Here is a 14,974-nt window from a genome sequence, read left to right as displayed (position 1 = left end):
AGGTGCAATTTAATTCTGACTTCGTTTTAGCTTAGCCATATTTGTCTGCCAGGCCTCAGTTTTCATAAATGTGGAAAATGTTTTTCTTTACTGCCAACGTGTCATCTCTTTCCAGATGAAGATCACATGAAATGTTACTTTGGAAATAGATGTGCTATTGTTTTACTCATAGAGAGCCTGAAAAATTTACCTTGAAGACAGTACCTCGAGAAACAGAGAATGTGATGACTGCCTCTATTCATAATTCTAGCAAAAGTTGTACAGGAGAGCATGGATAGATGCCCACCCATGACGGACCTGGAAACTTGTCTGGATGTTGCAGATGACTGTTGTATGATGTGAGGTGAATGGACAATGAAATCTTCTGATTCCTAAGGTGTTACCAATGGACAAATCATTGTTAACTTTAGACTTTAATTAATCGATTTCAGTTTGTTGCAGTAAGGGGACTCACTTGGACTTTGAGAGGTACATACCTCTTCTGCCCTTGCCCCGCACTATCCCCAAAACTTTCTGAGAAGCTTTGGGCCATAATTAAGAAAAGTGGCGCTGCACGTGGTGCAGCGCCACTTTTCTTGCACCCTTTAGCACCCCCTACTGCCACCATGTGTGCGCTCTATTTAAAATACGTCGCACCATGGCACAGGGTAGGGGGCAATAGCGTCATTTTTTTAATGCTATTGATGTACTCTGCAGGAGTAGTGCCAACGTTTTGGCGCTACTCTAGAGGAGTACATAGGGGCCTATTGTATTAAGTGGCATGCCCCCTTTTAATACCTGCCATGAGCAGGTGTCAAAAGGGCTGACTTGCGCCATTTTTTTAGCCCCCCCAAACAGGGGAACGCCCCTTTTGCATACATTATTCCTGGCGCAGACATACTGTAGCGCAAAGGGTTACAAAGTGGCGCAATGTATGCATTGCGCCACTTTGTAAATATGGGTACTGCGTTTTTGGCCTTCTAATGCCACATTCATTAGAGTGGCACTAGGGGCTCTTAAATATGCCCCTAAGATTTTCCTTTGACCTACAAGAAGACTCTAGACTGAGCTTCTGCGATGCTAATGCCTTCCTTTTTTGCTTACTTTTTGCCAACTTCAGTTATCTTCATTTTGCCCCAGATGTCCCTTTTCAAACCTATTTTTATCATTTATGTCCTTTTTAGTTTTTGTCCCCAGGTTCTGTAGCCCAGCACATGTCATCTAGTGACTTGCTGTCTTTGAGGGATTGCTTCCTAATCAGATTTTGTTGTATTGCTCTACTTGAATGCTTAGTTTGTTTAATGTTAATTAGACTCTGATTTTTCCAAAGACTTGGTCACCCAATGATCATACTGTACCTTGACAGCTACAACTAAAATAGTCCTCTGCCCTGATCAAAAATACGAATGAAACGTTCTTCAAGCAACGACTAGAGAGGTCTAACCCGCATGAAACAATGTTGAGGGCTTCAGACTGAAAACCAAACTCTGTGTATCTTTTTTATGTTGATGGTAGCAGCAGCTCTAGCAAATAGCTGTCTCTAGCTAGACCTCATAATTTGTCAGAATTAAAGAATAAGCCCAGCTTAGAGAACACTTCGGCCTGACCACTGCTCACTCATTACTTATGAATATTACAATATAAATAGATATTCACTTTCTCCATCTCACACCATTTAGCCACAGTAATAGAATATTTTTCTGTGCACCTGAAATCATCCATTTTTTATAGTCTTTGCTGGAAAGGCTATGGATGTTGTATAGTTAATTAATAATATATATTTTAGGTCATGCAAAGTTGCGAACTCTCATGGGTTGCAACTTTGCTAATTTCCAAACTCAGGGCCAGATTTATCAATGTTGCGCATCGCGCTTGTGCCACGCAAAGGGGCACAAGGGTGATGCAAAACCTAAGTGAGATTTATCAAGCCACGCAAGGCCACTTTGTGTAGCCCTGAATGGCTTAATAAATCTAGAGTAATGCGTGGCAGCGTAAATCGCTGCCTTGCATTGCTCTGCGGCAGGGAAGTGTTCCACAGATAGAGCGTAGGTGTTCCGATGGATCCACCCATGGATTTCGGCCCATTCCCAGATTTACCATTAGTGGTTGGCTTTGAAATGTGTCAAAATGCTACGCCTGCCCAGGTGAGGCACAACGAGTTCTGCAGCACACATAGAAAGAGGAAAATGCCTCTCAGGATTGTTTTTGAGTAGGAATGTGTCCTTTCCTGCACAAAAACAATTCTGCCTACAACTCAGGCAACCTTTTACCATGATGCATTGGATCTGCATTGGTGCTAGGCAGTCAAAGGTGAGATGGGAAAGGACAGGAATGCACTGTATAATAAGAGTTTGTTTGAAACTCGCAGGCTGAGAAGACATTAGGGTTCTAAATGAAATTATAGTGGGAAAACTGCGGTGGTAAAGTAGAACCCAAAAGAACAGATACATTGATACTGTGCTATTTTAACCCCTTGGCGCCAACTCCAAGAACCGGTGTTTACACACCAATTATCAAACAATGTTTTCTCATACAATTTTCCCAGGTTTTTCTTGGCCAAAATTTGCGCGGGGCACGAACTCTGCAGTGTGGTGTACCCCAGAGCTGGCCTTTGTCAGAGAGCATTTGGAGTGACACCTACATTTGCGCCCCTTCCCACATTTTTGTCTGGACCCAAGTCGGAGGGAGACTACTGCAGGGTGCTCCAGCACCCCCCTGGAGATCGGGCCAGGGGCGTGGGCCAAGCCTGCTCATGCTGAAGCTGGGCCCTAGTGTACACCCCACTATTCACACAACGCTCAACCCCAATGCGGGCTGAAGCTCGAGATGTGTCAAACGCATAATTGGGACGTAGGAAAGTAAAATTCCGTACCACGTGTTTTAGGAAAAACAGCTATATGAAAAAGACGTAAACTTAAATATATGTTTTGTATAGATACAGATAGAAATCGCATACGCTGTGCTCATTGCTCGGGCGCCCCGCACCCGCTCCTCCCCTTCAGTATTCCCAAGACAACTAATTCGCAGAATGAAAGCGAAGGCGCGACCCGCACAGTATCTGACTGAACACATCCAAGTTGCTTTATGTTGCCGCCAGGGGAAGTGGAAACTCCCCCTGTTTCTCGCTTTTCTCGCCTTGTTCAGTTTGGAATGCACTGACTTTTATTAAAAACATAATTTAAGATTAGGAAAATAAAAGGCCTGTCACCGTCTGCTGCCCGAGAGTAGCTGGTTGTGACTGCGCAATGAAAAGAACCATCCTGGGAGGAAATTAAAAATCTTCACCGCAATAGAGGGAAGCGTATTCATGCCGGGCTGCCGCTTTCCATCTCCATGAATAATGAGGCGCCATGTTTTTTGCCCAGCTCGGCTGACTGCTGCAATGTGAGTGTGCCAATCAAAGTTCGGCCCAGGGAGACCTCTTAGTACAAAAGTAACTTATGTAGATATTAAGTCTAGATGTGTGCATGCACCTGCCACACTATAGAGGCCCCTGGTGCAACATAAACCTGGGTTTTTGCATAGGACAGTGTGAGCAGGTCGTTGCAGTGATGTTCTTGACCTGGAGTTTTAAGTGCCAGGTCAGATTTTATATGGGCATAGTGGTTCATGTCAAACAAGCTTGGCCCGGGTCAAAAGCAGCCTTTGCAAAAATGTTCATACCGAGCCTGCTGTAAAGTTCAAACCAGTCCCACTCCCTTTTTGTCTCTCTCTTTCCAGTTTCGCTCTCTCTCTTGCTGTCTCGTTTTTACCAATCTCTCTAGCCCTTTCTCTCGCTCTCTGTGCTGTTCCCGCTCCCTGTTTTTGCTGCTGATGCACCATGAGGAGCTGGTGACACAAAACTACTGCCGTCAACCTTCAAAAACACAAGAGCCATGTTAAATGTCACGCATCTTGCGTTAGTATAACGCATTTCTGGTCTTTTTCTCGCAATGCCTGAGATTGTCATGCAAGTGCAGTAAAACGTTCCTGTTCCAGTTTCTTACTTTGCTAGGTAAGCTTTGAGTAGTGTTTATCAAAGGCCACAAGGTGGCGCCGATGTACAACAAGAGGTATAGGATTCAGGCTATATTACGATATAGTGTCCCCTCGTCTTCATCGCTTGATTTTGCTTGCAAGAAAGTGTCACTCATAATTGTTGGAATGTCACTCATAATTACACTGAAATTATGAAAATGTCATACAAAGCAATCTGAAACCTTGGAAGCTATGACACACAACAAACTCAATTTAGCACCCTAGAAAAGATTGGCAACATTTAGAGATTCTTCAGACTGCTGGGGCAGAAGCCTACAGGGAGATTTACTAGTACTCACTGGAAAGCAAGAGTTGGGCTTAGTGGTCTTTCTCAGCGTCGCCTCCAGTGTTAGCAACTCACATCATACCAGCTAAACTCAGCATCTGTGAGGGCCCAGAAGAGCAGTGTTATCTTTTCTGCAACTTTGCTGCAAATCCTCAGGACCCTCTGCTTATACTCAACTTGCACACAATTCCACTATCAACCACCTTACAAGATAAGGCCTGAGATTAGAACATAAATGTTAATCCATTCTCTAATAATGTATGAATAAAGTGAGATTAGCTTGATTCAGAAATTAAATGGCGCAAATTAGGCATGACTGAGATGGGTGCGCAGAGGAGATGGAGTCAGTGAGCTAGGCAAAGAGCGTAAGTCAAAAAAATATAAAACAAACACAGAGGAAGATACACAACAAATGGGGGTGTGAGGAGCAAAGGAGTAGGGAGTCATGAAGCAAGTTAAAGAGTGAGCACTCACTGAAAAAAAGAAGGAAGAGATTCCGTAGCAAATCCAGCATTCCCATGAAGTACTGAATCCCAAGGGGAAACGGAAAAAAAGAGAAAAAAAACTTCCATGGCATCAGACGGGCAGATACCAGTCAGTCTATCAAAAGTAATGGCAAAGAGGAATGTTCCAGGGGTGGAACAAACAAGAATAGGGAGGAAAACCGTCCAATAAAGAAAAACAGGGAACGAAGACAGACACGAAAACTATCCAGTCATGAGCTGGGGCTCATCCATAGTCCACCCTTTGTAGTATTTGAATCCAGTGCTGTCGGCGAGAGCTAAAGCAGTAGTGAGATCACAAAAACAAAACACGGAAGCCCCATTTTAATTAGGCCTGCTATAAGAGATTCAGCTGGTGATGCTCTAGGACAGCAGCGGCAGCTTCGATTGCCTTCAGGAACAATCTCTAATGAGGCAAGAGCCAGTGAACGATGCATGTATTGGCGTTTGGTGGCTAACCTATTAACAGGCAACTCTAAATACCCAGCTAAGACTCCTGGACCGAGTTAATGTGTATGGGAAAGGATTCATTGTCAGGTTGTAAAACACTCTGACACCCCCAGGTCCTCAGTATGCTAAACAAAACATCATATTATTAAAAGTAAATTATGAATTAATATATTGATCACCTACTTGAATGATAAATTTAAGAATGGATTAAGATGCTAAGATGGAAGGCAATGCATTTCACTTGTTCCCGGAAATGTTTCAGAAATGGCAGCAATACACATTTGTCCTTCCCTTAACACTTTCATAGCACTTACTCCATGCAGGACTCATGGTTCACTTGAGCCACCCTTTGGGCTCTCAGACATTAGCATGCTGTGAATGAGGATGTGAGTAAGAAAAAAGCAAAACTCCATCACTCTATGTCAATGTTGGGACGGAGATGTCCTCTGCATGGTGAGAGACGTGCACCCTTGCCCTAAGTGCCTAACTGTATTGTTGTCTGGGTCCCTAATGATTATTTTTTGTCATAGGCAAACACTGATAATGTGTGTGCGCCGTGACGTAGGCCTGTCTCACAAATTGCGGTCTGGGTGGGCAGGGAGGGGCGCCCAAAGACCTACCATCATAGTGGTGCCTGGCTACTGCTTTCAACCGGAGTTAAACAGCACAAGCGCTGTGGTGGCAGCATACCGTTTAGTGACCAGTAGAAGTAAACAGGTCTTTTTAACCCTGTGTCACTTGAGTGAGGCCTGCAGGCTCACTCACCTTTTTAAAGTTCTGCTGCTGTATGTTTACCTCCCCCCTGGCCTACATCAGGTTGATGTAGAAGTGTATGCGTGAGGAAAACGTGCTGAGTGTATGTGTGCTGGCAAAGAATACCCCACACCTAGGGTGAAGTGTGGTACAGTGTGCACTTGGTAAATGTGTATGTGCTGGCAGGGAGTGCTTTTAAATAACACACTTTGGGGCAGTACAGAGAGACTGCAGTGCTGAACGGTGTGCACAGACTGAATGCACGTGCTGCATGTGGAAATACTGGTGTTAGCATAATACATGAGGACACCAGTACAAGCTATTGGAGTATGCTGTGGTTCTACACTGAGTGCAGAGGTGCCTGCACTAGTACATAACATGGAGGACATTGGGACCCATTTTAGGAGGCCCAGGCCTGTCTGGTGAAAACATGAGGAGTAGAGAAATCCCCCAGACAGAATTGTATATTGCTGCATTCCTGTATGCTGGGTGGCACAAGCACTTGATAAGGGGTAGACAGGCTCTCGCTGTGCATTTCAAGGAGCTCTTTGATTCAGTGACAGATCACAAGGAAGGGGCCTGGACACATCTCAGGAAGAGGGAGATGGGTCTGATAAGCGAATCATAAAAGGTAGGGCTGAGGGCACAGGATTACACTTTGATGCACAAATCACTGTGGCTGACATCTAGATGTGAACTCTGCTCACTACCATGAATCTAGTTGCGGGTTTCTCAGCTGCAGAGTCCTGCCTGTTGCCTTAAAGAGGAAGAAAAGGGAGAGATTTCAATTTCAAAAAAGGAGAACCCCAACATAAAACGTCAAAGGTACAGACCCTAAATCACATTTGGAGTCTGGAAAAAAACTGTAAGTAGCATAAGTAGGGCCAGCCGGGCGTTGAGAGGAGGGAAAGCTCTGCAAGACTTGAGCACCGCCGCACTCAAAATACACACACACTTACAAAACACAACCACATTGGACAATTCTAACTACACACACCTGACATACATACACACACCACACCCACACTACTATAAAACACACACCCACATTACCCACAACCCCTTACAGTGAAAAAAGTTGAACAAGCAGAGAGTGAGAAAAGCAAAGACCACACCATCATCCAGAGGCACAGAACACCATCATACATACACCATCCACGCACCTCACACCACAAACCCCAACACATCACCCCACACATCACTCACACCACATCATGGCACCTCAAAGACACCCCAGCTTTTCTGAGGAGAAGCTCAGGGTCATGGTGGAGGAAATCATCCGGGCAGAGCCACAGCTATTCGGATCACAGGTGCAGCAGACCTCCATTGCAAGGAAGATCGTGCTATGGCGGAGAATCGTCGACAGGGTCAACACAGTGGGACAGCATCCCAGAACCAGAGATGACATCAGGAAGAGGTGGAACGACCTATGGGGGAAGGTATGTTCCCTGTTATCAAGACACCAGATTGCTGTACAGAGGACTGGCGGTGGACCCCCACCTCCTCCCCCACAACTAACAACATGGGAGGAGCAGGTCTTGGCGATCATGCATCCTGAGGGCCTCGCAGGAGTAGCAGGAGGACTGGACTCTGGTAAGTCAAATCTTTACTACTTTATCCCCCACCCTACCTGCATGCCATCACAAACTCCTACCCGTACCCTCACACCCATCACTCCAACACCTCACATGTACCCCACCATCACAACCCACACATCCCAATACCAAGCCCTGCATGCAACACCAATGCATGGACCCCCATCACAGACCTGCAGGGACACCCATCACCACATCATGCCCAGTAGAGAGACTCACGCAGCCCACATAATCACCAATCACACGGCAAGACGACAGTGCAAGCACATTAATACAGGGGAACACACCCATTGCACAAGATGGCACACACAGATACAAAAACAATGCATTTACATCCCAACAGAACCCCGAGCCAACGTCACTGGACAGGAGGTGCAAGCCATATCCAGTCCCCCCACAGAAGAGGCCCACAGTGATGACAGCAGCTCTTCACGCCTGGATCAGGAAGACCAGCCTGGCCCATCTGGGACTTCTGGACAGTCGGTTCCCCTGCCACAGTCCCAAACCACCACAGAACCTCCCCCTCAGGAAACACCAGAATAGCACCCACCCAGCGGGCCCATACCACTGTCCCCAGGACACGTCAGTCAGCAGTGTGTCCACCACTACAGGGACCCCAGGCAAACCCACTAACCCAGGACGATCAGGGACCCGGGGTCAGTGGCAGTGGGCACACGGTTCAGGGGACAATGGCACAGGACAACAGGGAAACTGGAAGGACTGCTGTGCGACAGTGGGAGGACAGGCCCAGGGAACCCACTCTCCACGAGGCACTCCAACATCATGGGAGCATACCACCATTCCCAGGAGTCCATGGGCACAGTACTGGCCAAGTTTCAGGAGACCCAGCGGCTGCAGGAGGGACACTACATGGGGATCAGGAATTAACTCACCAAAATCTACACCATCCTGGTCACCATAGCAGAGGTGCTGGCTGACATGGGCAAGACCATGAGGGAGGCAGTGGCACAACAAAGGGCGCCCTGACACTAGCCAAACCGATGAACAGCCTTCCACTTCCACCAGCGCTAGTGGACAGGAGGCCCCGCCACAGGACCAACAGGCCACCAGCCCCCCACCCCCTGCCCGGAGAACCACCACACAAAAGGTCCCTGCGATCCAGGCAGAAGACAGAGAACATTGCCAAGACCCCGCCAGGAAATAAGACTCTCCTGATTGTCACCCTTCTGTCCCACTATGTCACGCTCTCCAACTTGAACTGCTGTTACTCCCCTTCCTATGCCCCATTGGACAATGCACCTGTGATACCAAGAGACCGGACTCTACTATGGACATTCCTCCACCATCACCGTAGCCCCTTGCACATACCCCTATATTCCTTAGCCCCTAAAGAATCCCCCTTTAATCACAAACCAAACTGGAGTCAGTCTGATCTTTCACAAATGTATTATTACAACATTAGCAACAAATAGCAATGTAAATGTTCATTTACTCATACCAATGTATGACAGTTGTTGGCCAGCAGTATATATAGCAGAAGGCAGATTGTGGTACACAGATATGCAAAAAGTAAATCCAATGGGAACAGTCAGTGTCCATAGACAGAGGTGAAGAGGCTGACATGTACAATGTCCTACAGTATTCTGAAATGTGAGGAGCAGTTACAGTCTCTTACCTGTGTGTCACTGGAAGTACTGCATAATGATGTTCATTCTGTTGTCAATATCTTCTTCCTCTGCCCCCTCTTCCTCACTGTCCACAGGCTCCACCGCTGCCACAAGACCATCACCAGGCTCATCCTCCTGCAAAAAAGGCACCTGGCGTCTCAATACCAGGTTGTGCAACATGCAGCATGTCACGATTATCTGGCACACCTTCTTCGGTGAGTAGAATAGGGAGCCACCTGTGAGATGGAGGCACCGGAATCTGGCCTTCAGGAGGCCGAACGTCCTCTCAATAATACGCCGAACGTCCTCTCAATAATACGCCTAGTTCGGCCATGTGCCTCATTGTAGCTGTCCTCTGCCCTTGTCCTGGCATTCCTCACTGGGGTCATTAGCCATGAGAGGTTGGGGATAACCAGAGTCACCTGCAAATTTTGAGGGATACCTGTTAGACACACACTAACCATTAGGGCCTGCCCCATATCCAGACACCTACTCATACTATGTGGGGACCTTGGGCTCACCTATTAGCCACACCCGGTGCCTCTGGAGTTGGCCCATCACATAAGGGATACTGCTATTCTGCAAGATATAGGCGTCATGCACAGAGCCAGGATACTTGGCATTCACATGGGAGATGTACTGGTCTGCCAAACACACCATTTGCACATTCATCGAATGGTAGCGTTTTCTATTTCTGTACACTTGTTCATTTCTGCGGGGGGGGGACAAATGCCACATGTGTACCATCAATGGCACCAATGATGTTGGGGATATGTCCCAGGGCATATATATCAGCTTTCGCTGTGGGCAAATCCTCCACCTGGGGAACACGATGTAGCTGCGCATGTGTTTCAGCAGGGCAGACAAAAATCTGGTCAACATGTTAGAAAACATTGGCTGAGACATTCCTGATGCCATGGCCACTGTAGTTAGAAAAGGAGCCACTTGCCAGGAAATGGAGCACTGACAGGACCTGCACTAGAGGGGGGATACCTGTGGGCTGCGGATAGATGACATCAGATCTGGCTCCAATTGGGCACACATGTCTTTGATTGTGGCACGATCAAGTCTGTATGTGATTATGATGTGTCTGTCTTCCATTGTCGACAGGTCCACCTGGGGTCTGTACACTGGAGGATGCTGGCATCTCATCATCTGCCCCAGCGGTTGTAGCTTATGGAGAAGAACGGAGAGCAGAGGCTCATTTGCCACATAGGTAGCACAACTGTGTATGCAGTAATGTTAGTAAATCCGTGTGTGAAATAGTTAGTCCGTATATGTGCCAATATGTGCTGTGACACAGTTAGATGCCATGCCATGTGCACCCCTGAAATGGCGGCTGCCTGACTTCTGAGGAGGGACAAGGGGAAATGAGGTAACTGCACCGGCGTTGTGCAGAGTCGCGGTAGGTGATCAAAGACCGCCGCACAACTCAGCATTGGTTATCATTGGGCCCTATGGGTTCCAGGAGCCAATGGACGCCAGTGGTGACGGTACACACCGCCGCGGACGTGACCACCATTTTCTATCTGTTCACTCACTTGATACCTGACCATCAACAGGAGAGGACCTACACTGCAAGTGCTGCTGTGACCTGAGTCAAGAAGCAACAATGGCTCATGTGTCTGGGGAAAGGGTCCCTGCCTTCACTGCGGAGGAGTTGGACAAACTGGTGGATGGAGTCCTCCCCCAGTACACGCTAATCTACGGTCCTCCAGACACTGTGAGCATGATGCCTGGGCAATGCCTGTTTGGAGTGGTGTGGATGGAAGCCACATGTTGGGGGGCTGAGGGCTGCATGTGAGGATGGTCAGTGTATGTGCGTCAGGGCATGGGTGGGAACTGGTGGGCAATGAGTATAACGGTCCGGACGGGTGAGTAATTGCCTTTCCTCCTGTACTTTTCCTCTAGGTCAGCGCCCACCAGAAGAAGGGTATTTAGCGTGCCATCGCCAAGGAAGTGCGGACCCTGGGTGTCTATCACAGAAAGGGCACCCACTGCCGCAAGAGATGGGAGGACCTGTGCCGCTGGAGCAAGAAGACGGCGGAGGCCCAGCTGGGGCTGGCCTCCCAACGTGGAAGTGGTGCCCGTCTCACCATGACCCCCCTGATGTTCCACATCCTGGTGGTGTCCTATCCGGAGTTGGATGCGCACTTGAGGGCATCACAGAAGCCACAAGGGGGTGAGTACAGTGTCATAAAGCTGACTCTGCGCGGTTTAGGAGGGATCTGGGTGGGGGGTGTTGGCTGTGGGTGCCCCCAGGCCAGGGCGGTCATGCCAGGGTAGCTCCCTTGTTTGCAGGCTCAGAAGCACCCCTACCCCAATGGTACAATTAGACAGCTACTAGTGTGCAAGGTCCTGTGGGTGTCAGGTGTGCATATGTTGGTGTTAGGCATTGTACCCCATGGGCTGGTGACTACCATAGTGACTGGTTGGGCAAGGCCTAGTGCACAGGGCAGCTCTGTGTGTGGTGTGTCCTCCAACGGTAGTGGTGTTGCTGGCATTGACCATGTGTGCCCACTGTCTTTCCCCCCTTTCTTGTTTTGTCACCCTGTCCTTGTGTGCATTAGCATCATCTGGCGGAGAAGCAGAGGTACCGGCGATGGAGGAAGCTGCATCCCACATGGCCCAGGAGGGTGAATCTATGGAGGGTAAAGGCACCAGTGGGACGGAGGGCGAGGGGAGCTCCATGACGGGGACAGGAGGGGATACCAGCGACAGCGACTCATCCTCTGATGGAAGCTCCCTGGTGGTGGTGGACACCTCTGTGCCCACCCCAACAACAGGTACAGCCGCCACCCCCCTACTAGCACCGCCCCCCCCAGCAGCCCCTCAGTGTGTTTCCCGTGCCCGCTCACCCAGGAGAGTGGGCATCTCCTTTGCCCCAAGCACCCCAGGCCCTGCCCCAGTCAGCCCCGCTGCCCTCAGTGAGGAGGCTATTGACCTCCTGCGATCCCTCAATGTTGGGCAGTCAACCATTCTGAATGCCATCCAGGGTGTTGAGAGGCATTTGCAGCAAACAAATGCATACCTGGAGGGCATTCATTCTGGCATGGCGGCCCAACAGAGAGCATTTCAGGCTCTGACTTCAGCACTGATGGCAGCCATTGTCCCTGTGTCCAGCCTCCCCCCTCCAACTTCCACTACTCCGACCCAATCCCCTCTACCTCAGCCTATCCCAAGCACACCATCAGACCAGCATGCACACACATCAACAGACAAAAGTGGCTCAGGAAAACATAAGCACCACACATCCCACAGGCACTCACACAAGCACCATACCAATGCACACATACCAACATCTACTTTCTCCACTGTGTCCCCCTCCTCCATGTCCTCCACCTCCCTCCCAGTCTCATCTCCACTCACACCTGCATGCACTACATCATCAGCCACTGCCTCCATCACCAGCACGCCCATCACAACACACTGCTCACGTGCAATCACCACCCCACTACCATTCACACACCCCCTATGTCCTCTCCCAGTGTGTCTGTGAGCCCTTCTCCCAAAGAACACAAACGCAGGCACACACCCACTCAACAGCCATCCACCTCACAACAGCCTCCAGCCCATGCACCTTCACCCAAACTCAGCAGACGTACACCTCCTACAACCACTAACTCTTCCTCTACTCCCACACCCCCTCCATCTTCCCGTCCCAATGTGTCAAAAAAACCTTTTCTAGCTAACTTGAACATCTTCCCTACATCTCCTCCCGCCGTCCGTCCCCTAGGGCCAGGATGTCTAGAACCCATCCCAGCACCTCAGCCACCACATCTGCATCTGCTGTGATCCATGCAAGTCGGGGTCGATCGAAGGGGGCACCCGTCAGCGCTGCCAGTGTGCCATCTACAGATGTGAAGGACCACCCTATTCCGCCACCTGCAAAGGTCAAAAAGGGCCCGGCTTCCAGCAGGGGAAAGTCACACCACCCACCCAGCAAGGCCTCGCCCAAACACAGAGAGGACAGTGCCAAGGTCCCAGCAGTGACTGCCAAGGTGGGGAAGGGCCACAAGACAAAGGGCAAGTCACCTCAGCGGACGATGCCTCCTGGTGAGGGGCTGGGGACTACCATTTCATCAGGGATGTCAGCGACCTGTACCACAGTCACCACTGCTGCAACAACCGCCACCTGCACCGCCGCTGCCACAACGTCAGTCTGCAGCATCCTCCCCAAGGATCAGCCATCCGAGGCTGCCGGAGATGGTATGGTGTCTCCCTCCACCACAATAGACACTGGCACCACGGCCAGCACAGGCAGCATCTCCGCCGCAGCCACCGCCACCTGCACCACCATCTGTACTGCCAAGTGCCCAGCCGGTACCACTCTGTCGGACATCAGCAGCATTACTAGTGGGCAGCAGTCCGAGGCTGCAGGTGACGTCCTGGACCCTGGACACACCACTTGAGGCACCACCTCCAGTACTGGCATGACCAGCAGTTGGCATCCTAAGTCGCCGCAGGATGGAGTGTGGCTCTGCCTCCATGGAGTATCATGCTACCTGTTCCAGGTACATCGCGTGGCTCAGTCACCCAGGTGAGAGGATGTTAACCGCCACACCCCTGGTGCAGCATCACTAGGCACAAAGCTCCCTCCAGAACGAGTGGAGAGACACATCCACTCACTCAATCCTTGGCAGGATGAAGCACTCTGGGCACAAAGCCCCCTCCAGAACCAGTGGAGAGATACAGCCACTCAGCCAATCCTTGGCAGGATGAAGTACTCTGGGCACAAAGCCCCCTCCAGAACCAGTGTAACATGTCACCCACTTGGGAGACTGTGGCTTTGCACTCCCCAGGACCAAGCAGTGGGCAAACTGTATTACTGTGTGTGATGGTATAAATACTTCACACATTGCTTCTGAAGTTAATCCTCGTGCCAAGGTACCAAGGGGGTGAGCAGGGGTTAACTGAGGGTGATTCTCCTTTACTCTGACTAGAGTGAGGGTCCTTGCTTGGACAGGGGGGTATCCTGACTGCCAACCAAAGACCCCATTTCTAACAGGTCCATAGTAGGGGGACCTGGGGCTGTCTCTTAGTCATTTCAAATTATGTTCATGTTGTGCTTTATACTACACTTTTCATTTCTAAGCACTGTAAGTATCAAGTGTTACTGTCTGTCACCCCATTTAATAGCACTCAACATACCAAACATTGGTACCATAGAAGGCTGTCACCCTTGCCAAGATTCATTCTCTTGCGCTGCCATCACAACATCTTTCAGAAATAGCATTAAGCTATTCCTACATACTAGCCCTACTATATTTAGATAGTCAGGAGTACAGCATCAAATCTAACTGATGGCCAGCCCAGCTGCCATTGTCATCTAATGTGCTCTGAGAATTTTCAGAGCAAATGTGGAGACAACCTCCATCTTTTCACAACACCTCACTGTCTTTCAAATATCTATGTGGAAACGAGGGAGACTGTCCACTCATTGGTAATCCCTAACAAGCAATATGATCTTGAGTAGGAGTTATTTTTGTCTGAAAAGAGGATCCAGCACTCCTTTGAGTCCTAAATATAAATGGAAACAAAGATTGAACCATGTAACAGAATGAGAGTAAGTATTTCTTGGGAAAACGAGGAAGGGCAGCATGAGGAGAATAATTATTTTGTTGGTTGTCTCCGCATTTGAAATGTGGAGTAAAGTAGAGTGCAATAATTAATCAAATTCCTTTTATAGGATGCTGACTAATGTACAGCACTTTATGAGGAGTAGACAATGCAAGAATACGAGGAGTGAAGCGGAGAGCCTGA

This window comes from Pleurodeles waltl, chromosome 9, assembly GCF_031143425.1.
Source record: "Pleurodeles waltl isolate 20211129_DDA chromosome 9, aPleWal1.hap1.20221129, whole genome shotgun sequence".
NCBI lineage: Eukaryota > Metazoa > Chordata > Amphibia > Caudata > Salamandridae > Pleurodeles > Pleurodeles waltl.
The sequence above is the reverse complement of the archived record's forward strand: the minus strand, read 5'-3'. Positions refer to the sequence as shown.